The sequence below is a fragment of the Lates calcarifer genome, linkage group LG1, assembly GCF_001640805.2.
Source record: "Lates calcarifer isolate ASB-BC8 linkage group LG1, TLL_Latcal_v3, whole genome shotgun sequence".
NCBI classification, from domain to species: Eukaryota; Metazoa; Chordata; class Actinopteri; family Centropomidae; genus Lates; species Lates calcarifer.
The window spans coordinates 16,830,039-16,857,371 of record NC_066833.1 but is presented as its reverse complement, the minus strand read 5'-3'; the positions used below and the strand labels follow the sequence as shown (position 1 = coordinate 16,857,371).

Below are 27,333 nucleotides of genomic sequence, written 5' to 3'. Positions count from 1 at the left end.
GACACCCACCACCAGAGAAGAATAAATCAGACAACAAGTTTAAAGTTAGAGAGGTACGTGAACCAGTGGATATGATAAAATATCAGTCAGGCTTTGTAAAAAGTTATTTTTATGAGACTTCCTATTACAGCAAATCTCAACAAACTATTTGTGAATATTAGTGATAGGTTAGGTGTAAAATACGTCTCCTCATAGGTTTATTTTAGTTGTTTTCAGAGAATATTTGAACATTGTGAAATGTGGTTTATTTATTCTATTGTTTTAATTATTATTTTATTTCTAAATATGATCTTAAATACTTAACCAGACTTTAACTGGCTTGTACTCTGATGATGATGTTGCAGTGGTGGTGATTTTACTAAATTGAAAATGTAAATATATATATATTTTTTTTCTCCTTACATTCATCTGACCCCAAAGCCAAACACCAGCTGAGTATCAAACTGTATTAACTAGAGGATGTAAAGGATGTGATGAGGACCAGAAGGCAAGCTTTCATGGCTTTATTGATTTTGGACCAGCTTGATCCTAGGGTAGATCAACAGTGGATTAACATGGCTGCCATCACTGTGCAAAGAATTCGTATTGGTATGGGAGACCGCATTTTGAAAGGTACTTTAAAGTGACATTGGCTTGTTTCAGAGGGTGGTGCTGCACCGGAAGATTTTGGATTAGATGCCTGAACCCACGGGTGCAGAGGGAGCCAGGTTTCTCTTTTATGAGGTCACAGTGGATTACCTTCAAGAAAGACAGTCATTGTTATAAGAATATATAATGTTCACGTTGGTTTAAGGTTCAATATATGCTCTGACAGGTCACAGAAGTAGTTTTGTATCACAACAGTATTTAAAGTATTTAAAACTTCAATACAGTATATAAAGATAAACTGTTCAAACCCTATTGTTAACATAATCTGAAGTGTAAATGTAGTCTCTGAAATATGACACTGGATAGAAACAGTGGTTAGTTTTAGCCATCCCACAGCTCCCTTCATGAATTCTCTGCTCTGCTTTTATAGTGAGACTTTTTGACCTGGACATGTCACAGTTAATTAATGTATCCAACTTTCAAACTCAGGGGACGGTTTCATCCGAATGAAAATTTTGAATGCAATGAAAAATTAATTTCATGGGAAATTCTCTGCCAAGACAGCTATCAGGTCACCTAACCAGACTGTAAAGCACTGCAGGAATGGTTTCTGTATGTATGCCTGTGTGTGTGGGCATACGGGCAGACTTCAGTGCTGCCCATGCACGGCAATTGTAATTTAATATATGTATTTTGTTATGTTTTTTTCTTTCTTTCCTTCTTCTCCAGCAACTTACAGCAGCTCTTTTGGGATTTCTAGATCAGTTAGAGATGTAGTCCCTGCTGTGTGTTCTGAGTTTATCTTGAGGTCTCCTTCCAGCTGGTCATACCCAGTACTCCTGCAAGGGAATGTGTAAAAAGTTTTCAGTCACAAACTCAAGTGCAGTTAAAATGGAAGTGGCTGACGATACACTAAAAATGAGTTTTATTATCTTGGCAAACCCACAATCGCTTGGAAAAACAGTAAACACTCAAGCCATCAAGGTGACTACGCTATAACTTTGGAAACTGTCACACCAACAGCAGAAAAAGCAAAAAGCAGTCCTTGGATAGAAATTATCTGAGCTGTACCACCAACACCACTTAAGGTGAACATCTTATCAGGATGAAGACACAGTAAGAGTAACCCCCCAAATCTCAGCAACCAGGAGATGTAACACATAGCAGGTGAACTCAGTGATGAAACAGTGGCTCAGTTATTGTCTTCTAACTTCCTTCGTGCAGTTACCACAACACCTGGCACAAACTGGTCTGAATACATGAGACAGTTCATTTGTAATCAACAGCTACATGCTCAGCACCTTGGAGAGCTCCACATCCTTTCCAGGTACCTGAGCTGCCTCATCTGGTTTCTTCAAACATGGAGAGGAAATTGCACAGCACAGCACAGCAGAGAGAAATGTTCATAATATCTCACAGAAATACCGACCACCTGCGAGACTTCCTCTTTGGCTGCTTGTATTTGCAATCCCATTCTTTCGGTCATCAGCCAAAGCTTGTGAGAAAAATCAGTCCAGCAGTTTTTTGTTTTTTTTGGTGTCCACATGTTCCACCTTGTACCACTGCAGTTGAGTGTCCTAACTGTTATTGAGTCAGCTCAGAGTCAGTCTTTCATATAGGGTGCTGATGGCAATCCTGTTTTAACTGTTGATAAGTGGGTGGGATAATGATAGCATAGTATATAAAAGGTTACATGTTTTATATATATAAATAAATCATGATCTGATCATTAAAAGGGTGGCAATGTTAAAGAGTGGAACAAAAAGGTTGTGGGGAAACAGAAGTGCTCAGAGGGATTTATCTTTTGGGTAGAAAATGAAACTTGATAGAGAGAATGCAGATAAACTGTCGAACCCAGATAACCTCATCTCTGCCCTTCCTTAGAGTCGTGACAACAAAAACAAGAAAATTACTGAATATTTCAATATGAGTCAAAGTTTTCTCCCTGACTGGCATCCTAATGGGCTTTGATTTCACCCCTGTACCAACTGAATGTCAGTGCTTGCTCCTCATATGGGTGAGAAAATCCATGTTTATTCTAGGCAGCAGCCAAGGTGTCAGAATTGGTGTGGAAAATCCCCGCACTGGCGCCATGACCTAATAAAACCAGAATCATCTGCAAATAACAGACTCGCTCAAAACTCCTGTTGTTGTTTGACACTATGTCCTTCAATATCCTAAGAAAGAGTGTAAAGCACATGCTTGTATGGCTCTTATGTCATATATGGGGTAAGCGCAGAATATTTTTGACTTAAGAATTAGTGTACAGCTGTCTCTCTTATCGATCCATACAGGGTGTACCCTGCCTCTCACCCAATGACAGCTGGGATAGGCTCCAGTCACAAGCACGGCCAATGTAGCTTGTACCACATGAAGTATATACTTGTATTTAAAATTGTCACTGGATGTGATTACTGATTATATATCTTGTCACTAATAATAACACTCATATAATCTACTTGTTATTGTGGATAGCAAAGTTTTTATAGGTATATACCAAGGAGACAAGCCATATTGTCTCTTTTTTCTATTTTCAATTTAGCTACTGTCAGTCACAATGTCTGTGTCCCTGTGGGGTTAAGCTTATAATATGACAGACTTGATATATCAAGAAGTTTTGTTGCCTTTCCTTGCCACTGTTATTGTTAAAATTACAGACATAGTTTGATTCCTGGTAACAATTTAATCACATACACGCATTAGTCCAGTTGATATCATGTTGATATGGTTACTTCTGGGACTGTTTCATTAGTAATCATTATTAGTAATAATGGGTTCATGCTACTATGCTGAAATGTGGCTGAAAACATAAGACGTTTGCTCATATCCCAGTGAGTTTGAGTTGGACAAAAACATGCAGTATTTTAATACTTGGTCATAGGGTCCTCTGTGATATGTTTCCAATATATTTAACAAACTCAGGGCTTCAAAAGAGCAGTTCACAAACCAAAGGGTGACACCACTGTGGCTGCATCCACTTTTTTATACAGTCTATGCACTGAAACAAAAGAACATGATTTCCTTTAGAAGTTCATTTTAAGACTTTGATGATAACTCGTGCAGGCATTTGGTTATTGTTGATTAATGCATGTACGAGCTATGGCCAAGCTCCACCATTCACTGGCTACCAGCAGAACTGCCTTTTCAAACAGTATACCCTGGGCTTGGAATAATCTACGAGATAAATTTTTTGTAAAACTGCTGCAATTCAAACTTGCACCACTGGCATATGCCATGTTTCATGAAGAATGTGATTTGAAATTTAAAACAGGCAAATAGTTCTTTTCATGCCAGGTCTCTCTTGAGATAAAGATGTTATGTATCTCAGGAGATATTCTGGTGACAACGAGACAATTAAGTGACCAATAAGTCATAGACAGTAAACATTAATCAACCTTTTTTTTTTTTTTTTTATTTTAAACAAAAAATACTTTTTAAAAAAATGTTTTTTTTTTCCCCAGCCTGAAGTGCCTCTAGTGGAAGAAACTCATCACAAACCAACCCACTTCAAACTGAGAAACTCTGAACACTCAGTTATAAAATTATTTTCTTTCAACTATTTTATGTTGTGAACTTCTCAACCTGCCAAACCACTTCACCCCTCACTAGGGGAAACTGAGCACTTAGAAACTAGGAAATAAATGCATATAGTTTCAGCGTTTGTTTGTTTGTGTTTTTTTCTATTGGCCTCTTAAATATTCTTCCAGCCTATTTGATGTCTGATTTTTTAGTTGTGTTTTTTTGGCAGCAAAAATGTGAAATCCTTCCTGAGAGAAATAGTCTATATCAGTCTATATCCTCAGCAACTGTGTCCTCATTCACATTTCTCTGAAATGTGAAAACACATGAGTTTGCAAGAGTAGTTTGGAGCTGTGGAGAGACATAACATCTCCTGCTGCACTGAACAGATGCTCAGAGGACAGCGACTCTTCCACTCCCAGTAAAACAAACCTCCATGTTTCAGCAGAGCTGGGAGGAAGAAGATCCACAGAGGAAGAACAAACAAACACTGGCTTCCTCAGTGCTAAATTAGGAATCAAAATAATTGGACAGTTCTTGAACTAAAGGGGTTACCTATTCAACAGACCCTTGACTCTGTGCACCACTCCAAAGCTACACTGGAAGTGGGCACCAGTGTCTTTACTCCTACTGAGCCTCACTTTGCTTTAATAAATCACTTGTAGAGCTCCTGTTGAATTGTTTTTGCATGGACCTCCACCTGAGACCACTTAATCTTGTGTTAGAGCATGAAACTCATGTTATCGGGGCTCACAAACCCTGCCACTGATATACAACACAAATAAAATCAGTTTAACCCATTCCCCTCTGAAATGAAACATGTCACAATTATTCATAATAACACACAGCAAATTATGGTTTTTGAGAACAAAATTAATGCCATACTAAGCAGAACTGGCTGAATTTCCATTACAGTTTGAATTCACTTACATTTTGCTGCATATGCACAATTACTTTGGATGCTTTACATACAAAGCTCATTTTAGAGGGAAATGTTGTTTTTGCTCCATTACGTTTATTTAATAGTAGTGGTTATTAGTTTCTTTACAGATTAAGATGATGATGGCGAGCTTATAATATACACCACATTGTTAAAGATTAAATTATGTTTTGCCGTCCATCTGACTTGTGACCGTTTACAAAAAAGCTGCATCTAATTGGAGCTCCTATTCATCTTTCTGAAGTCTTTGTGATGTTAGTATTTCCACCAAAGAGACATTTCCCCTCAAAACTTCTCACATGGTTTAATTTGAAACAAAATGTTTTAGGCCTGAAGAGATAAATAATGCAATATTTACAAAAACAAAATACAAAACAACAAAAAATATAAATAATGTATAAACTTTTTTATTTTTCTTTGTTAATCATCTTTTCAGATCTTCTTTGATTGTATGCATCAGATTACATCTATTGTATAAATATCATTCAGTCACACATTTTTGTAGAATGATTTATTTACTTATGATACTTTATACATTACTGATTGGACACTCACACACACACACACACACACACACACACACACACACACACTGTAGGGATGGCATGATTCATTAAAGACTGAAAATTTCAACACAATTATTTTTACTGCAAATTGTAATTATGTTGAACAATGGATAAACAAATCACAAACCACATTCAACAAAACACACAAAGCTAATTGCTGTCACCTGAACTCAAGTCAAGAGATTCTAATCAAATCATCTGGAACTACAAATTAACTGAGGGTTTCCTTATTGCACATTTTACTGTGCAGATTCAAGCAAGAGTAATTATCTGCTATTGTCATGCATCAACACTGTAATGTTTATGGTCTCATTTCCAGAGGGTTCAGATTACGTCAAATTCAGATATATTACAGACCTTAATTATACCCTAATTAAGCAGAGGAAATCTGAAGTTTTAGGCTGTTTCTTTATGATGGATGGCTGTAAATGAATATGTATATACATGTATATGAATGAATGAAACTAATCACCAAGGACCCTCGTTAAAAATACACTGATTAGGGGAGCCAGTCCATATATATATTTTTCTGGGCTTCGTGGTAATGTGAATCTTTAATCTCATCATAATTATGTAAGCAGACTTCTAAAATCAAGTATCTTAACCTACACAGCCCAGCATCCAAAAAAAACACTACTGTAAAGTAAGATGGTGTTGGCATCATGCTTACTCCATTTATGAAATGATCACATAATCATCACTAATAACAGGTAGTAGATGTCTTGCTATTCTCATTCATGGCTTACCCAGTGCTAAATGAAAGCCATCTGGATCAGTTATAACCAGAACTTGACAGAAACACGTTTTAATGAAGGTCTATAGTAATGCCGATTCATACATCGTTTCAAAATCTGAAAATCAAACTGCTTTACAAGATCTTGTTCTTATCCCTCTATACTGCCACTGTAATACACACATAATTCAGAATTACATTAAGTATTTGTTATATAGAAACAGGCACAATATGGTACAGTTATGACATTTTTGTACTGGAAGGAGACTGATTAATTTCCAGAGTGTCAATTATTCAGACTCCTTTTATCGCTAATTAACTTCACCTCACAGGTACAAACAAAGTGTGAAAATAAAGGTGATGAAATTGTTTGTCTCTGACAGGATCAGCACTCCTCTTTTGATGTGGTTCACCAATGAAGCTCCTATAAAGTATGACCAGTGAGGTCCCACACATTCTCCACAAGCCTGAGGCAAGACTGAATATATTTTCATTACTCATTCTTCGTCATCTCAGCAATTGTTCATTGCCTTAGAAACAAACATGTCTTTGGGGCACGTCTTGGGCTGACTATGAGAAATGAATCCATTATATAATGAAGAATGATCAACAGTTACAGCATGCAAATACAGCAAACAACAAAACATTTTTTTTTTGATGATAAATCCGGTGTCTGCTATTGTCAACTGTAGCACAGCTTGTACCAACCTAAAATGTATAGTGATTTGAAAAACTAAAAAGCAAAAGTGAGAACATTTCAAATTAACACACTTACAAAATCAACAGCTTTGAATCATTATCATTTCTGATCTTATACAATGCAAAGCCCAAACTCTTTCCTCCCTGGGGCCCACTGGAAATTAATTAGCATTCTGGCAACACTGGATTGCAGTCTAATTTGACTGTGGACCACCCTGAGGAGAGGAATTCCACCTGAGAGAACCTGCAAACACTAGCAAACAGCCTGGGTAAAGCAATAAAGCTGGGTAGATTAGCACATAAAGATAAGTGTAGTGTCATTAAACCTGACCATCTCAATGATTTATCTTTAGTCTGATGGCCTTGGCTGCCCAAGTTTAGTCTGGACTATTTTATGGTAGTGGTGTTTAAGGACAGCAATTTGATTCAAGTACAAATACTTAGTTGGCTATAATCAAGAACTGTCAGTTATGTTGCTGTAGATTTTGCAAATATCAGCACACTGACTAGACATGTGCCCATAATTAGATTTAATGATGGGTCAATAACTTAATTCTCCTTAATTAAACCCTAATTATTTTTTACATGCAAGACACTGACTTTACTATTGTGCTTTGAGTCACCCAGAGACTGCAGAGGGACACGAGCAAGTGTTTTAAACTATTGCAGACAACAAAGCAAAAAAAATCCATCAATGAAATCACCCATTCAATCCGTGAGTGGCATTACATTAGCCTGCTTTTTTTTTAGCCTTCTATATTACTGCCAGCAATTTATGCTGCACTCTATTTCCTGGGATTGCATGTGAGTTAAAAGTCATTCATTTTCAACCAGCTGACTTGTTATTTTGTATCTGCGTTTGAATCTTCATGGGATTTTTTTTTCATTCCACTGATGTTCAGCAAGACAGATTTAATATGCAACGCAATCCTTCAAGCTTTGCCCCTTTCCTCCTCCCAGGGCATCTAATGCAGCATAATGAATCAGTGGCAGATACTCTTAGATAAAGCCTGTGTCAACGTCAATAGTATGGATCTATGAAACTTTCATAAATGATCCAAAACACGTCATGCATTTGTATACTATTGCAGCGCTTGTTCCAAATGTCAGATGAATTTTCAAAGATATGCACTGAGCTGACTAATTAGTTAATGTCAATTGCTCAAAGCAACCAAAATGAATGCTATAACGTGACTAAAAGGATGGTTGTGTAACTCTATAGCCATATAAGAACATCAAAATGATAAACGCAACATAAAATCAATGGGCTTCAGGGCAAGATTAGGTTTATCCTTCTGTTCTTGTTCATACTCACTCATCTGGTCATAATTGCCTTGTATTATACAATAAGTGCTTTACGTTCTTAAGAACAGAATGTAAAGCAGGATGTCCATTAAAGGAAACATACGCTCAAACTGCACATAAAAGTTATAGTTTCAGTTATGCCATTGTTTAAAGAGTTAGAAAAGTTTAATATTTTTATCAGGTGATTGTATTTAGATTCTTTTTTTTTTTTTTTACAGTAAATATAAAACCCATTGTCAGACCTTAAAACAACAAATATTTCTACAAACCACACCACCTATTCTTAAATACCATAATACTACATTAATACAAATATTGATTGATGTTGCTTACTGATGTCAAATAATGTTTTGTTTGTTTTTTTATTTAAAGGGGCATTTTTTTATTTAAAGGGGATCAAGAAATGATAAGTTTGTGTATATGCATTGCCTTGTCCTTTCTATTATTATTTGTTTAAATCCAGTGCAATGTGCAAGTGAGTAGTAGATATGATGATATTGATGATAGAAAAAAAAAAGACATTGCAAGAATTCATTCTCACTATGGTTTAGATGCAGGAACAACAACAACAACAAATTGATCCTGGATCCTGACCTGGTTTAAAATCTTCTGTGATCCAAAACTTTAAAGCAGACTTGTAATGATGTCCTTTCTAAATGTCTAAAACCTGGTTCAAAACTTTCCCTGGTCAACCTGGCTGAACTCGAAACAATATTTGACTGGTAAGAACAGTTTTTCATTCGGAGCAGACTGACATTCATCATGACTGCGCCGTCATGAGCAAGAGGAGCAAGCACAGGACGGATCAATACAACCCAATTAGAAACACAATATCTCTTGGATCAAAGGCCTACTCTGATCTTTGGAATCTGACTACGAGACAATACGTTAATATAGAAGCCAGTTGTTCTAGTGACAGCAGTATCCCATCCTTTGACACCCTCCCTACACCCCTGCCAGAATACCAACAGCCTTTCATTGTTATAGCCCTTATGCAATCAATTTCAATCTAAGGCGAGTGGTCAATCACTCTCCAGTGGTGGACACACAGAGCCTGCAGATGAGTGTGAGAGGAGATAAAACTCCTGTTGTGCTGGGCTGAGCAGACTATAGCACAGGGGGTTGTAAACAACGCAGCTGTGACACACAAACCAAATCCTGATACTCCTTGGCTCCTCTCTGGTTTAATCCTTCGCTAGCTCTGTATCTGCCAGAAACCATAATGATTTGGACTATTCAGACGCCTGGAAGATGTTCTGAAAATATGTTGCAAGTCAAATTACCTGTGGGAATCAGTAAGACACAACACACCTGATGGCTTATAAACACAGATAAGACAAGATGGATGGGAACAGAGAAAGAGCACCAAACTGTGCTGTTTGAAATGTCCACGGCAGCACACAGATAGCATGTGTTTCATTTGCGTTGCTGTGTACGCACAGGCATGTTTTTGAAAAAGCACAGACAGGAAAAAATAGAAAACTGAATGTATGAATTTTACTACGTGAGTGTATGTGCTTGAGTGTGTTAAGGGGGTTGGGGATCATTTTCGCCACCAAAGTCCAAGACACAGATTGCAAAACAAAAATCTCTTCACTGCACTTAAAAACCACGTGTTTACACTAAAGTGGCACACCTATTAAGGCCAGCCTCTCACAGGTATTTTGTGCGCTTGAATCTGTTGCTTCCTTCAGAACAATACCTTAGATGGCCAATCAAACCATTAGGAGACTCCAAGACTCCTAAAATTGAAACCAAAAGATGTAAACAAATAATGTTATACTCATTTTTATTTCTAAGCAGGCTAGTGATCTGGATGTCAGAGTGGTAATGTCAGTAGATAAGCAGGACCACCACTTTGATCCAAGCCAAAATATCTCAACAACTGTTTGTTAAATTACAGTGAAATTTTGCACAGGCATTCATGGTCCCCAGAGGACAAATCCTACCGACTTTGGTGATCCTCTGGCCTTTCCTTTAATGCTGCCATGAGGTTGACATTTCTAGCTTTAAGTGACATATTTCAACAACTCTTGGATGGATTGTCAATAAGAATTAACGTATCACATGTGAACCTTAAGATTTTCTGGTAAAAATTTCAATTCCTCCAATATTTTCCTTTAAATACTTGCAAAACTAATGTTGTTCCTATCAGCCTCAGCTTTGTGTTTAGTTTGTTAGCATGCTAAAAGATAAACTAAGCTAATATGTGATTGGGGTGAAGATTACATCTGCTTAACATTAGTATCTTGGCAATGTTACTTAAAGTGTGTTAGCATCATGGATGAAGTTGGCAGCTCACATTAGCACTGAGCTCAAAGCTCCACTGTGCCAAGTAATAGCACGGCTAATGGATTATTAGTCTTATTTTATGTTAAGTCAAATTAAAGCATGTGTGTCAGTATCAGAGTAAAATTCAGTTCTAAAATATATTTCCATTTTCTGACCACAGATATCCTCACTGTATTGTGTCAGATAGCAGCATCTCCCTTTCCTTTGCATGAGATGTCAGAAAAGAAAATCATTGTGTGCCTTTCAGTGCCTTAACAATGGCCACCACAGAAAACATGATTGTATATTTCACAGATGCACCAGCCAGAGAATTTTGTATGTGTTGCTCTAACCTGGGCAGTGCACCAAACTGTTTTAGGATGCCTCTCAAGATAAACACAATTAACACAAAACATTTTCAGTGCCCAATGTTTATCCTTCTACAGATTCTGGATTTAATTAACTGTGTTTGGTGTTCCCAGTTTTTGTACCAAGAAAAGTTTTGCTAAATTGTGCGTATTTATTTTCAAATGCAGACAGTGCATGCCTAGCCTACAGTTATCCATTAAGATATTTTACATATATTTTTCATCTTAGTTTCTGTCACAATTTTTGTGCATGTTGAGACATCAAAGTATGTCTACATCACCCCTGAGCCTGTCATATGTTGAGGTTGAGTGTAACACTTAAATAATAAGTGTGTGGGCATGCACTAGATGAATAACTGGTCAAAAATGTCATAGCATATTTGGTTGATACACTTGAACATTTTTTAGTTTCAGGTGGAAAGTACGCTATCTGACACACCCTGAAAACAAATCAAAAAGCTGTGAACAGGTCCAGAGGGGCTGTGAATCTTCCTCTGATTAAAGTGAATTTCCATCAAGGAAGTGACACGCTCTGAGAATTCAACACCACCAGTATGCAAGGGTCCAGGCACCTTGGGGACCCCAAGTCTAATTTGCTTCAAACCTAAAAGGCAGATAATAGTGCTGATCTGACAGCCAGCCAATTCCCTGCTTCCCTCATCAAGAATACATTCAATTTCAAACATCAAACTGCTTGCAACAAAAATGAAAAACCCTTTGAATGAATGAAAGTTGGATGTGGGGGGAAGACCTTAAGGAATCCTTGATACACTTGACAAGTTTGAAACACTATCAGCCTCAATGTTCTGAGCTTATGTATGGTCCAAAATTTTAATTAGGTAGAAAATGCAGAGAATATTTCTCTGTATTCATAGAAAATGAACTTAATAGGATGATGTTTCATTTGAAAGTCACAAACTTGTTCAGGGCTGGACAAAAAGCAACAAGTTCATCATTAAATTTCTTGCGTTGTTCAAGTGTTCATCCCAAACATCTGCACAATATTTATTGTCAACACTTTATGTATTTGAAGTGTTTTAGTCAGTGAACTTACAAAGAACAATTTTATTCGAACAAATACAAAGTAGCGGACCTCATTATGCCACACAAGCATTCACCAAGCTGAGGCCAACAATAATTGGAAAGTGGCAATAAAACAAGTCCTTGCAAGCGTTTGCCGGTGTTACGGTATTCAAATTAATTGCACAGTAGATATTAGTAGATATTACAGCCTACTGGCTACCTGAGCGGCATTAGTGAAGCATATCAATCATGACAAGCACAGTATAACTGTATATTTATATAAATGTATGGGGAAGATTAGGCAACTAACCCACCCACCCAGTATCGCTAATTTAAAAAGTCAAAGGTGACTTTATTTGACATTCATATGCAACCACTCCTTTGCATATTAGTGGTAAATGGACACAGATAGCAGGAGAAAGGATTGAATAATTCCATTCCAGGTGAAATCAATTCTGGCATGATCAAGGTCAAAAAATGATGTAACTCAAGGGCAAGAAGGTAATGGAATTAAAAAGTAAATGGTACATTAATCGACTTCTAGCTGTAGCCAAGATATTGCGTCAGCAATCGACAGATATCTGTCAGTTTACAGTGGCCTGTAATTGAAATAAATAATCAAGCTAACAAACCAACTGATTTAAAAAAGAGACTCAATGGATCAGACCAGATATCTAATGAGGAAGCCATGTACATCAAATTTCTGCCAATGCCATGTCTGGCTGTTTTGGGAAGTGAGGTTTGAAGCCATGAGTATTTGAATCTATTAAGGTCATTTTGTGCTATAAGGCAGGAATAACCTTAGCTATCAAAGCCTATCATTAACTTGAGGTTACGAAGGAAGTTTAGTTGAGTGACTGGTACAATCATGTCTAAATTATGGCACAGAGACGAGAATAAGTGTCATAAATTAATTGATTAAGTTGTTTGATAATATTTTTAATCTACAGGTGATAAGCAGTAGTAATTATTTGGACACGACACACAAATTTTAAGGTATTTAATCTTGTTTTTGAATTATGATGATTATTATGATTAGACCTTATTTTTATTTCCTTTGGTAAGTCTGTTTGAGAATGGCAGAGGCCTGCTTTTCATCAATAACCATTAATCTTATCTCTCTAATGCAGTAAAGTAAATGATCAAAAGGTCTGTTTGTGAGCCTCCCATGGAGTGTGTTTGGCCTCAAGTTAACATTGCCCCTGTTATTATTATTTTTTCATTGCAATGTTGTTTGTACCCTTTCCTAAGACATTCTCTTATTGTTCTCTTATTGATCTCTATTTTATCTTTATTTTCCTTATTTCTTCCTTTTGTTGTACATAATGGAGCATGTATGTCAGTCTTGCAGTTTCCAATTTAGGTAACCACAAGGTCCATGTGGATTTTACGGTTTTTGTAAGCTGATTTATTATTTTTCTGTAATTTTAGTGAAGGCCAGTGCTAATTTGTTGGCTTCCTGTGAAGGACTTGTTAATGTTTTAGATTATAGGCCTCAAATTATAGCATAATCATACACAGGTTATCCATAAAATATGTTTACCTATATCAAGACAAATATGTAAGCAGATAAGAAGGGGTTATAGAATAGGGGGGTAACAACTTTGTGTTAAAGAGTAACAAATTACACTGTAAATATTTTTTTAAATTATTGAGTACCTGTGTAATAATTACAGGGTAAAGTAATATTACAGGAGAACAAGGCAGGATTAATGAGGAAACAGGGAACAGCATTGGCACTGTAATGTAATTATTTTACTATAATTATAGTGTTATCACAGGTATGCAGACTGTGAAATAAAGAGTCTCTTGTTTACCCCTTTTTAAAGAACTTTTAATGATTCATATTTTGTTTATTTTTAACTTATTTTAGCTACTGTAATTAAGGTTGTTGTTATATAGCCTGATGTACCAATATGTTTTTCCACCTTAAACTAAAATCACATCTCTGTCCTCATTTACAAACTAACCTGGTTTCTCTGAGCCCTTTGCTCAGTTACAGGGAGATGATGTGAACTTACTCAGTCCACGCTCCACTACCAAGATGACGCTGCCACAGAAGTCACGGCTCATTACTTCAGTACCTGTTTCACTCCTTCTGGGATGGTGCCGGTTAAGGTCTTCATCTGCAGAAGAACAGATAAGAGATGTTACAGCCTTCAGATGGATTGCATTATTGTGTACAGTTCTTATAGATAGCTACATGCACATTAGAGTTATGTTCATCTGTTGAATATTACTTAATGTGAAAATCTCCTTTAAAAAACAGTCGACCTGAAACAAAATGCTATAGATGCACTTATGCAGGTTTAGATATGCCTGAAGTAAAATCCACCCACTGATTCATCAATAAGGTCTTCAAGCCTCCTGTTTTCATGTGATCCCACACATTTCTATAGTTGGAATTCTTCTTTGATTTCCTCTGCTCCTTCAAAATGAAATGCAGACATAAAGCCATTCAAATCTCCACAATGATGTGCAATTATTTGGTGGAGTCCATTGTGTAAAGAGCATAATATATCTTCTACGGTGTTATAAAAAAGATTGCAGGATTGTGCCATTGAGGCAGGCCATGATTAACTTTACTGTAGTCTTGAGAATGTCTGGCCCAATGCACTGTGATGGCTGTCTCTCTGGTGAGCAAGTCACTTAAGTCTTTTCAGAATTCAGTCTGGCAGCATTGCCAAGTTTCTTGTCAAAACTGTCTACGTGATGCAAGTCTTGAGCAGACTTTATGAGTGCTCTTTGGATCACATTAGCAGAAAGACTGGTTCTTACATCTAGGACAAAGGGCATGTCAGTACCATAGTTGTGTGTGTACCACAGGAGATCATTCCAGTCTAGCATACATTCAGAGCTGCCTCGCAGCAATTGTGAAACGTGGTGGAACAGAGCTGTTGCTGAGGGGAAATATTAGTTTATTTCTGACAAATGGTACATCTTTAGCAGCAGTCAGTGACGTGTGTCATCCAGAGTTAGCCCCAGCTGTCTCGTTTGACATTGCCTGCAGGAGTACGAGTGTCAAGTATGATTTTCAGACAAGTGGGGTCAAACCATCAATTCTCCTGACTGAAGTTGGTGACAGATAATTGCTTGCAGCTTTTCGTTGTAAACTTTCAGAGGATGGAGCTCAAATATTATGCTAATTCAGACTGCGTAATTAGGAGACATGGTAATCTAATAGCAGCTCAGAGGGAAATCACTCTGATGGTGATGACAAATTATATGATTCATTGGCCACAGTGGGCCTGTAAATGTATCTTTTCAAGCAAGTAACGTAGGAGGGTTATTGCAAATGTTTATATATATCTTCAGCAGTATGCTTTCACAGGTAGAACAATTTAGGTTTATTTTAAGAGGTTAAAATGGGCATTGTTCCATAATTGCACCTGACAAATGGGCAGTGGTTTTATAAATCACTGAAGAGTTCTCTTTTTCACCCACACTGGCCACAACTGTAAATAAGATGCAATGTTACAAGACCACTCCTGTTCCCCTCTGAGACAATTTATTAATTAATGAGACACTGCTAAGAGGCTTGTCTCTTTCTCCTCTCAGTTGATTTCCTCAGAGAAAATCAATGTGTTATTTGAGCTGTCAGTAAAACTGTACTGTCACAAGGTCTTATTTTCCAGAGACTTCTGTATGAAATTTCTTGTACAGTGTGCAGAAAGGCAAAATAAAATGACAGACGATGAGATAACAGATGGTGTAACATCAGGGCGCATGTGTTAAAAGACTCTCAAGCAATTCTTACGCTGCTTAAAGGAATAATACACTTTCTTAAACCTTATCCCTTTATGGCACAAGTAATAGTTATGGTGCATGGTGTCACATCTGTCCATGCTTGCTGAGGCAGCAACAATCAGGAGTAAACCAGACTGACAATGCAATGACAAAAGCAGTGTCAATGTGTTTTACCTCAGATGACTTCACAACTCTCCTCTAAACCCTTGTCAGGTAGTGTACAGCACTGGTGAGCCACAGGGAGACTGAAATAAAGTAGCTTTAACCTCTAGGGGCAAATATAAATTTCCCAGTTTAATCATCATCACAGCCAACAAAATCAGTGAAGTATTCCTTGACTTGATCTGTTGTCAGTGTGACATTCTCATAGACAGATTATGGTCAATGAATGCAGAACTTAAAAGATTTAATATCGAAAGCAGTTTTTCTTCAAGAGAAGACATATAGAGGGAGAATACGTCTTTGAGGGGATATGAGTTATTCTCAGAACTGAAAAGAAAGCTTTGCCTCTCTTCGACTGAACATAACTGTACCAGTGAAATGCCTTAAGTGAGATAAGGCTAAGCCAATGTTTCATGTCGCCATTATAAAACATACGAATCTTTCCTCCTTTTAGTCTGCTGCAAAATAAATATACATTTCCCTAAAAATGTGCTTTACGTCTCACAGACACAGTGCCACAGTGGCACACATAACTTTGACATTTGTTTGACTTTTAAATGTTGCTGTTGGCTATAGCTAGTGGTGTGACTGAGGAAAAAAAGAGTAAGGTAACAGGAACTGTGAGATATCATGTATGAGGATGTGTTAGCCTATGTGCTGTTTGTTTTAAGTGTGAATATGCTTTCAGTTCACACTGTGAACAGAAAACAGGATAGCAAATGTAACATACTGTAGTAATCGTGCATTCATATAGCTGATGTTTCAGCTATATAAATGTGGAAGAGCAGTTAAAAGCCTCTATCTCATCATAGCAGTAGTTTATAAAATTACTACATTTCCATAAACCTGCTTACTTTTCGTTTTAATTAGGATCTTCACTTCAAAGTACTCTTTCTTTCTCAAGAAGGAAATACATCGGAAGCATTTCTGTATTGGCTTTCACTTGATCCACTGTCTGCTGTATTTGTTCTAGAAACATCTCACTTCCTGTTTTGTGTTACATGGTAATCCACCAGATTTCTCCCAAACAACCCAGTCTAGCAGCAAAATACTGTTAAAATGCAGTGTACGCCCATTTTCTTGCAGTTAAAAAATTTATTTTCACAGTAATGGTTTTGACTGCTAAATCATCAGCTGTGCTGCTCGTTGTTGCTTTCTTGATCTGAGGGAAAAATCAACCTGTGGGACATTTTCCAAAAGTCTATATTTGGTCAACCAACAGAAAGGGGCTATATCTAACAAGACCTCCATACTAAATGACATGATCCAATCTGGCACCCCTATTGGCAGGACAAATCATTTGTCAGTGCCTTTTAAAACTACTACAAATAAAATTACTAGTAAGAGTTACAAAAATAATTCAGATGATCTTTTTCTGAGCTGCCACCACAGTTAAAAATACTTTGTTAAGGTTAGAGGAAAATATATTTTGGGTTAAAAAAAAACACTGCATAGAGAGATTCATTACCCAACTCTGCCACCCCCCTGTGCTCTGTGGAGCATTTTTGAATCTTTCAGTTCATTGTTTTGGTTTTTAGGCCTTTATCATTTTGGCTCAGTCTTGCTGCTCTCATCAACCTGTTTCTACCAGCAGCAGGCCACTCTAATAAACCCACTCCACAGTGAGTTACAGCCCACAGATTAGAAATATGTTAACATAAATGAATACATTACAATTTCATTTTTGTATAAATGAAACTGAGGTATTCAACTAAAAATCACTGCACATTAGAAAAACACATAGTAATAGTTCAAGATAGTGTTATGGCGCCATTGTCCATGAATGGGACCAAAAGCCCAGATGGTACATTTTGGATTGCTCACGCCATATAATAATGATGGAATATTCACAGATGTTTCACCACCATTTGCCCTGTGTGGTCTTCCTATAACCCAAACCCAAGAGGTAGTAGCCAATTTAATTGCGATTAAGTAATCCGTAAAAAGATATTATGTTCCTCCATGCTGCAATTCTGACAGAAAACCCTCAGAAGAGGCAGCTGCTACACTACAGGTATATCCTAAACAGCATCATTTGATGTGGTTGACAAAAGACTGCTTAGGAGGTACACATTCACAAATGCAGTAAAATATTGTAGGGACTAGATGCTGCTGTTCTTTCATTTAACAACCCTGAAATTGTCTCTCAGACTGCAGGGCCAGAAAACCGTAGAACAGTTGGTGCTCCAACATCTGCAGTGCTGAATCCTCTGCCAGCGCGTCTTACTGGCCGGCCTACTGAAAATTAGTTGAGCAGATGAAAAAGATTGGAGAGGTTTTCAAGCCAAGGGGAACTTTGACTCCCTAAGGACAGGAAATGAGAGACAGGTGACAGTAAGGGTGAGTGAAAAATAGGACACAGATTGGTAGCTGTGTTGTAGTGTGGTTAAAGACGTTTTATGTGATTTAGCAGCCCAGTATATAACCACAGCAGTGCTCTCTCTTGCACACAGTGCCTTTGGGGCCCTGTGCTTGACTCTGCAGCTTCCCACATTCATCCCCAAACTGGCCTATTTTTTGCAAGGACGTTTTTTGGAGATTTATTCATCCACATATAACTCGCAACCATTTTTCATGCCCAAATCATGCATTTATGATCTAAGAGAAGTTACACTGTATAGTGTGTATAAAACATAATATTGGTGGAATCACATGACCACACTTGTTTCCACATTATACTTACTAGATATTATGCTATATATATTACATGAGCTCATTAAAGGTCTGAAAGCAGTTTGAATTCTTCAGTATGTGTAATACAGTATGCGTCACTGCTGTCACTGATTTCACTGTATTGTATTGTAACTTCTGAGAGATCCTTTATTTTAGAGGATGTATAAGCCTGTATTACTGGCCAGACTCAAACTCAGAATTACGGTTACAATTATTACTAAGTGAAATAAATCACAAGGGTGCATCTTGACATTGCAACAGATCAAGTGTGTGTACAGTATATCAAGCAGGCAAGAGATTGTTTCCTAATCTTGAATGGGCATTCTTTGAATTCTGTCCATGTCTCATTTCACATGCCACATAGTCAGCAAGTGTTCTGGCACAAAAGATTGTGATTAAGCTCCTTGTGAAAACTCCTGATCAACCTGCACAGAAAATTAATTGTTTTTCATGGCTAATTCAAATGTGCATCAGCATAAACCGACAGCTGTGCGGTGCCATATGCATACGTAAAAACCAGAGTTCATTCTGCGGTCGGGCACGATCCTGGAGATAGAGCCAAGGTTAACTCACAGAGGTCGGCTGGAGGAACAGACCCCCCATCAGAGTGAATGCCAGCAGTGAACTGCAGCCTCAGCAGCATGGCTGACACAGGCTTTTTTGTGTCTGTTAGCAGAATTAAACAATCCCCTGAGACATAACATCAACACACACAAGGTCCCTTCTGAATATTCAATTAGCCCTACAAGTACTAAGAGGAGCTCATCAGGTTTTTCTAAATTCAGTCACACCCTGATAACCATGCAAGTGATACTTGTACGGAGCTCTCTAGGTTTAAGACTCTCACAGAAAAAAAAAAACAAAACAATAAAACACATCAATATCTGCTAAACTGTGACCGTCATGAGTGCTCCTTATTACTCGGTAGTTATTGGTGGACACAGTTGGAGTTGGGTAATTACTATCAGGACAACAGTCTGTGTTCAGGACTTATTTTGATTAAGTGTTTGAGGGCGTCTGCAGAGAATTGAGGGCTATTAAATGTTGATGAAACCAACAGACATCCTCCAAGAAGAATGACTCATACTCAGAATAGTACATTCTCTTGCTCTGTAATCCTTAACAATTTCACAACAATAACTGCACCACAGATCTCAACTAATTAAAGCATGCACAAACAGACTCCCATCAGTCGAGTCCTCAAGGAATCCTGGCATATTGATTTTTTCTTTTCATGAGTGATTTTGGTTTACCACTCAAAAGAGAGTACTGTACATTGCATTAAAATAATGAATTAACAGTCTTTTGTCTTGTGTCCTACATGATCTCCAGTGAACCAGGGGACAGTGGGGGGCAATACCTGTTCACAATAAAAGGTCAGTTTAGCATAACCCTGGACTGAAATATGCCAGTGATGAGTTAACGGGGTAGTAAAAATTCTAGCATTTCTATCCATGGAGAGGCGGAGAAAGAGAAAGAGGAAGAGCAAGAGAGAGAGAACTCTGAATACAGATCAGGGAGGAACACGTCCATGAGATGAACAACATAATCAAGCAGAAAGGCAGAAAGCCCAACACATCTAGCAAAGAGCACTTTTGTGCTGAGAGGATTGCGTCTTAATTAGAGTCTGCCTTTGAACAACTTGAGTCAACTAGCATCTGCAAAGACACAGGCGTTCATTTCCCATGGCTACAAATAACAGCTCGCAAACAGATATTCTCTTTTCACCATCTCATAGCAAATGTAATATGATGTCCCAAACAACATGTTGAAATATTAAATAACCTGAGTGTGTTGTTTTCATCTGTTCAGCACAATTTTACCAGCTCTTGGCTTCTCTTCACTATTCGGTGTGTATTTATTGAAATGAATTAAGTTATTTCGTTTAAGCCATCTTGTCACTGAAAAACAGTGGTACTGATGTTTAACAAGACTGACATTCTACGGGCATGCAAGCAGCTGAGGCTGCACTTACATGCACAGTGGCGCTTCGAGCTAAATCCTAATGTCAACATGGTGTCATGCCCACAATGACAAAGCTAACATGCTGATGTTGAGCAGTTACAGTGTTTACAATGTGCACCACCTTAGTTCAGCATATTAGCTTGCTAATATTTGCTAATCAGTACTGTACATAATACAGCTGAGGCTGATGGGAATGCCATTAGATTTTCTAGTAGTTGGTCATAAACCAAAGTATTAGACAAAGTGGAGTTATGACTAGGTATCACTCAAACCCACAAATGTTGACCCTGTGGTTGCAATAGAGGAAAGGTCAGGATATCAACAAAGACATTCATCTTGTGGGACCCAGTGGTATCTGTGCTAAATATTATGCAATAATAATAATGCATAAAAATGATTTAAAATAAAAAATAATATGCAATATTTTACTCTGACAGACCATCAGACAGGCAGACATTTCCATCCCTTGAGATTGCTGCTAGCATATCTACCAAACCTATAGAGCTCTAATGTGTCTTCCATGAGTAATCCTTTCAGTGCTTTGGTTAAATATCTTGAAATTGAAACTAGGTTGTATGCAGTACTAGCTTATCTCTAACATAGTTTGGCCATTAGAACAACAACTTGAAAACACCAGGTGCCATCTAACTGACAACCCACAATTATGTAGCATTCTGTGTCCGATAAAGGCATAAGATTTTCAAGACATCAAAGTAAATAGAGGTTGCTAGAGCAATCAGCATGGGCCGACAAGCAGAAACGCATCTTTGAGTTCATGTCCTTTCTGGATGCTTCCCATTTATCTTGTCTGTCAAGTAAAGAGGACATGATAATGAAAGGTGAACACTTCAGTTCTCTCTGCCAGCCTACCATACAATGCAGAATAATGAAAACTCTGCTCACTGGCCAGAGGTTGACTCGATGTTGTTTGTGTGTGTGTGTGTGAACAATGTATAGAACTGGTGGAACGTTCATCTTGTTAATATCTGGAACACATACCTGCCTGTGTCAATGGAATTTAGGTAAAAAGCAACAGAAAACAACCCTCCACTTCGTATGCTGGGGAAATTACATACTAACAAACAAACAGAAAGAATATTGTCATGATTTTGTAAAAACTACAGTCAACATTTGGTTATAAAATTAGAAAAAAAATTAAATTCACTTCCTCAAAGCACAAAACTAAAACTGCTAACATTGTTAACAAAATAAAAGTTGTAATATTTGTAATAAATTTGCCATGTTGCTTTATCAGTTTGCAAAAACATTTCATTTACAACAGTGGCCACTTACTCAAGAATAAGCAGATTCCTATTAAGCATACAGATACCTCCCTCTGCTGGAGGAAGGCGAAACTGTACTCCTCAAACTGCAGGCTCATTTTAAAGGGCCAATCCAACGAATAAAAAAACCCACTACCAAAATTCAAAACAGAGGATTGAACGGATTGCTTGTCATCCCTCCCACACTGACATGCCTTACAGTACAAGGAGTAACACCAACTGGCAGGTACATCAAAACTGTCTCCTGCTGCTTTTATGGTTGTTTGTATAAAGTTGGTAAGATACCTACTACAGTACAAATGTAAAACCTCCAAATGATCCTATAACTTACAACTACTAAACAAACATTTGAGGAGTGGACCTATAAGTGTTTGACACAGTTACTTGCTTTTCTATATTCTATGAATTTGCTGTAAAATTAGATGATTAATATTTGGGAACATGGTTATGTGTATATATATATATATATATATATGTATATGTGTGTGTGTGTGTGTGTATATATATATATATATATGTATGTACTCAATCAACCATGCACCCTACAAATCATTAAAAAGGCATTTAAAAGACATAGTTAAACCCTAAAATAAACAATAGTAAGGAGGTGTAGTGAAGAACAGGCCAAGAGAATATTGCAGTCATAATTTTCAAAAGGTAAATTATTAACATAACAATTTTAGGCTGCCAAACGTTTGGATTTTGTTAGAAAGAAAATGGACCATAAACTTTAAAATGGGATATATGATACTATTTCATGACAGCAACATTTAACTGTGATTTGCCATGAAACAAAAGCACTGGTTTTCATACTGTAGAATAAAAAGATAGACATTTTTAAAACAATCATACAATTATATTCTTTACAGTTTAAAAATAGATGTCTGGGTTATACATCTGGTGAAAAAGCAACAAATACCGTGTTGAACCGATGGAAACATTTTATTTTCGAAGCTGAATATTTGTTACAAACATGGTCATTACTGTATTTATATATTTTTGGTAACATTACAAAATAAAACAAAAAAAACATCTCTTAGGGTGTCTACATTATATTCAACTGTCAAATGTGAAGTAGCTAAACTCTAGCCTACATTTAGCATATTAGGCAAGATAGAGATGGTGACAAAAGGAAATGTCCAATACAAGAGGTATCATAGATGCATTTCTGGGCCATTTCACCAGAGAGCCTAGTGCAGAACAATTCCCCATGTCCTCAACAGGCCGGGACAAGTGCAATACTACACAAGTAGAAAGCATTGCTACCTCTCCCAACCTGCACAGAAAGGGATCACTTCTCTCAGATTCATTTCAGTTCTATGATCAGTTTTGCATGGATTTGCACAGCAGTACAGTGAAAAGCTGAAAGCAAACCAGCAAAACTAACCAGAGACCCATGTGCACAAGCTACCTCTGCAGTTTTCCAAGAAGAGACACGTCTAGAAGTACTTTAAGTGCTCACACTGCAGTAGAATTTCATAAAACTACCTGCACTATAAGCACTTTAATACTACTGAACAACCTGTCTTTAGCTTATTAGAGCTGTGGTGGAAACCTGATTGATCACATTGGCTGAAAAATATTCAGATAGGTTCAAGATGGAAACACAGGTCTCCATCAGTTTTGCATAGATTTGCACAACTTATTTCTTCTTGCAGCGCAACTATGCAAAACTAACAGAGAACTGCTGCAATTAAAAGTGTGTATACACATGCACACACAAATACAGATACAGAGCCGATGAGAGTCCCAGCATCTTATGCCAGAAGGGGCACTTAGGGCAGTAGGTGCTAGTCTACTTCACTATCTGCACTAGATGCACCTTAGCATAAACACTTGTTGAAGTAACGCAAGCCAAATACCCATTTAACAATTTGTTGTAACAGTCCATCAGAGGTAAACAAACATCAATTTTATATTATTTGGTGTGCATTTAATGATTTAAAAGAAAAGGTAATACTTCAAGCTGCACTCAGTAGCTTCCGATTTCATGCACTGCTGAATGCTGAAATATCATTATTCAGTTTTATAAAGAGGGGACTTGCTCCAAACACAATTGCTTCGCTCAGAAACAGCAGGGTGCCGAACTTCACAGCAGGATGGAAACAAGGTCCTGCCAGGTGTGCATTTGGATTCAGTCTGCCCAGGACTGGCAATAAAGCATTTGTGTCTGTGAATAAACTGGCTGCTTTAGTTAACATTATCAGAATAGTGCTGAAAGTGCCTTCACTGCAGTAGGTTTTTATAAAACTACCTGCACTGTAAGCACTTTGACACTACAGTGACTTCTAAGTGTTCATGGGGAGTTTCCACTCACAGATTGAATTAGGGTACCTTGAAATCCACAATGAATTGCTTTCCAGAGGAGATACAGATGTGAAGAAGGGGTCTGCAAGCATAACTGAGACGTAGCATCAAAGGGAAGTCAGCAACTTCAATTCGAGGCTGAAATCACAGATTCTCATGATCAACTAAAATACATTATGTTTGATAACGTATCACATAGTCTACAACATGTCGATAATAGTGAAAAAAAAAGCAGATCATTAGTTTGCAAAGTCTAAGTGATGTCTAAAAAGGTGTTTGTTTTCTTGGATTTACAAAAACAAAACTCAGGATATAAAATGGGCACAAGCATCACATCCTCACATTTGACAAACCGACAGACTGTTCAAAGACTAATAAATCATAAAAAAATAAATATCTGTTCATTAGACTGATCACTATAGCATTGCTTCAGATTGGCAGTAGTTTAGCAATGAGTGCACCATGTGACTTAACAGTACTGTTTGTTGACTGTTTTCTCCAACCAGAATGACTCATGTTGTGTTAGACTTGTTTTGTGACTTCCACCTGGTGTTTACACTCTGTTAATCTGTTAGTGTTCAAGAACCCCTGGATGCCTGATGCAATTCCAAAGGAAGTCAGCTCATAAGAGGGCTGATAGTAGCTTTTGATGCGGCTAGTGTCACTATGTGCACATTTATGAAGCATTTAAGCTTTGTTTGCTTTCAAATAGTGAACCTTGATTCCTTTTCTAATTTATCTATTTAGATTTTTCTGCAGAAACTAGCAACATCTGGAGGAACCTTCAATATATTAAGATCCTTGAAAGTGGCACTACAGAAATATGAAAAAAAATCCTAAAGCCCTGTCAGTGGTCAAGTGACTGACTCATTTCCCTTTTTGCACAAAGCCCTCATGCACCAACCATTGATGTACTGCCCAGTAACACTCCTAATTGGCTACAAACGTGTATTTTGATGCAAACAGGGGCCGAGGCTATAATCCAGAAAACATTTTGTTCTTACATACACGTGCATTAGTCAAACAAAGAGAAATGGCTGTAAGTCGAACTGTCTACATCAGCAAAGTTCAATGGGAAACCTAAGTCTGAAGCCGGACTGTTGAGGACAGCAACACTTGTGCTCCAGTCACATTGCTGTACCCCTCCCCCACGCACTAACATGGCGCCCAGGAGTCCGCATTTTGAACGTTTAATATATGTACTGGAAAACACAACATGAGAATAACTACATTGGCGCCGTGTGAGTGTCTAAGCTCTTTAGACTGTAATCAGGTGCAAGTGAAGTGTGCGCGCATTATGAGCAGGCGCACCAAGCGCATGATACAAGCTACTGCAAACTTGAGGCAGAATCCTGCACACAACAAGCTAGTAGTACTAGAGGGCTTCATCAAAACATACAGATGCAAGCGTGTTAGCCAAATAGGCTAACGCGTGCAGCCTGCGAGTGTGGACCGTTTTAAGAGAAACTGTTATCCGACAAAAAATTTTTAGTCATACTACCACTAACAATTATAAGAGATCACTTGTGTCGAATCATAGCATCTGGGAAAATAGCTTTATAAAGACACGGAGTCAGCAGGCTAACGTTAATTCTCCATCCACTTCAAAGCAATGCTTTCTCTTATCTTAGCCAACTTAGCTGCATTAGTGTAGCTCACTCATACATGCTAACACAGACCAAATATCAGTGTGTGCTGCCGGGTGCTTGTAGATACCGACATTCCCACTTAAGCACACGCAATGTGGTCAGTCAAGTCAATGTCAATAACATAACTTAATGATATCTACTCGTCGGTGTGTTAGCGTTAGCAGCTAACTCCGCAGCTCGCGGTATAGCAAAGGCGCGCGGCCTGCTGGAACCCCATGTGCTGCTGCTTTGTTCTGGAGGTACTTCCAAGTGTACACCACTGCGCATAAATTACGTGAAAACTTCTAATTCTGCCAACATGTGGTCGACAACAGGGGCACACAAGTTTGTAACTCGCAGCTACTACTTCAGTATGCAAAGCGTAATTTTCACGAGTGCGTCTCACTTCCCCGAGGCACCTACTTGAGGTGCAGCAGCAACACATGCTTTTCAAATCTCCCTCATTCTCCAACCATGGAGGAGAGGTTGCCATGCGCCCCTTACAACACTCTTTTCAAATGCGGAAACTGACGATTAAAACGTTTTTCCCTTAATGAAAACGTGAAAGTGCGGCTCCAGTGTCGCGTACACTCCCGAACATTTCACTTTCCTGACGTTTACCGCGTCTCCCGTCAAGGCTAACAACAGGTTTCTTGCCAATAACATGCGCGTAATAAGACACTAGCTTCTAAAAATCCACCATCTTCACTCACTTGTACAGACTTACCGTTTACTCACTGTTTCAGGGATATCTGCAAAACTGAGAAAAGAAAAAAAGACTTAACAAAATGAACAAGAGCTAGGACCTGTAATCCAAAAAACACAACCATGTGCTGCTATTATGATTTGCGAGGAGTTTGGGAATCGTAGTAAGATTGCGAAAGTGGCGCGAGTAGAGTCTGGCTTTAACCATGTGGTGAATGAAGGGCGGCTCCCAGCCAGCGTAGCTAAACCCCAACTCCTTCATTAGCATAAATCAACTACTTCCTCTCCAAGTACCGCTCTCAAGTTTCACCTCTTGATTTAGGCTGTTGATAAACATGCAGAGATGGTGAAATACATTTACCAAGAAATTACACGTAATTTGAAAAAAATCTAATAATAATATTAATGAGCAAGGAAATAATGTGGCCTCCATAACAGGAAACATCAACACAAGAGTTACACAAGTCAACGCCCACAAAGTTTTATAACCTGGTTTTGTTGTTGTTTTCCTGCTTAATGTTAAGACAAAAATGTCTTATGAATGTGGACAAATACTTGTAACAAATGTTTCTGTCATTCTAAGGAGAAATTGTTTTATCAAATCAGTTTGCTCAATACTAACATTCATTTATGTATTTATACTAAATAAAACTTAACCTTTTCAGTTATTTCCATTGGTGATATCTGGTATTTTAAAGATGTGTAGCTGCACAAATTTGAAAGGTTGTTTTATTACAACAACAAATTACATTTAATCCTTCCTTATTAGAATTAATAAAATTTTTATATGATGAGGGCTGTGGAAATGCCTCAGGAAATAAACAAAGTTGTTGGCTTGACTTGCCTTATTT

General features: G+C 37.7%; 1 long non-coding RNA gene across 2 annotated transcripts; it reads right to left on the bottom strand.

The window, feature by feature from the left end:
- Positions 1–488: 488 nt before the first annotated feature.
- Positions 489–26,814, bottom strand: LOC127142555 (uncharacterized). 2 transcript variants are annotated; one of them, XR_007813382.1, is made up of 5 exons: positions 26,505–26,814; positions 24,177–24,287; positions 13,983–14,138; positions 1,326–1,427; positions 489–738 (listed from the first exon to the last, which is right to left on the bottom strand). It is a non-coding gene; the product is annotated as an uncharacterized LOC127142555 (long non-coding RNA). The 2 variants fall into 2 exon arrangements; XR_007813381.1 differs by having other exon boundaries at positions 24,177–26,814.
- Positions 26,815–27,333: the final 519 nt, after the last annotated feature.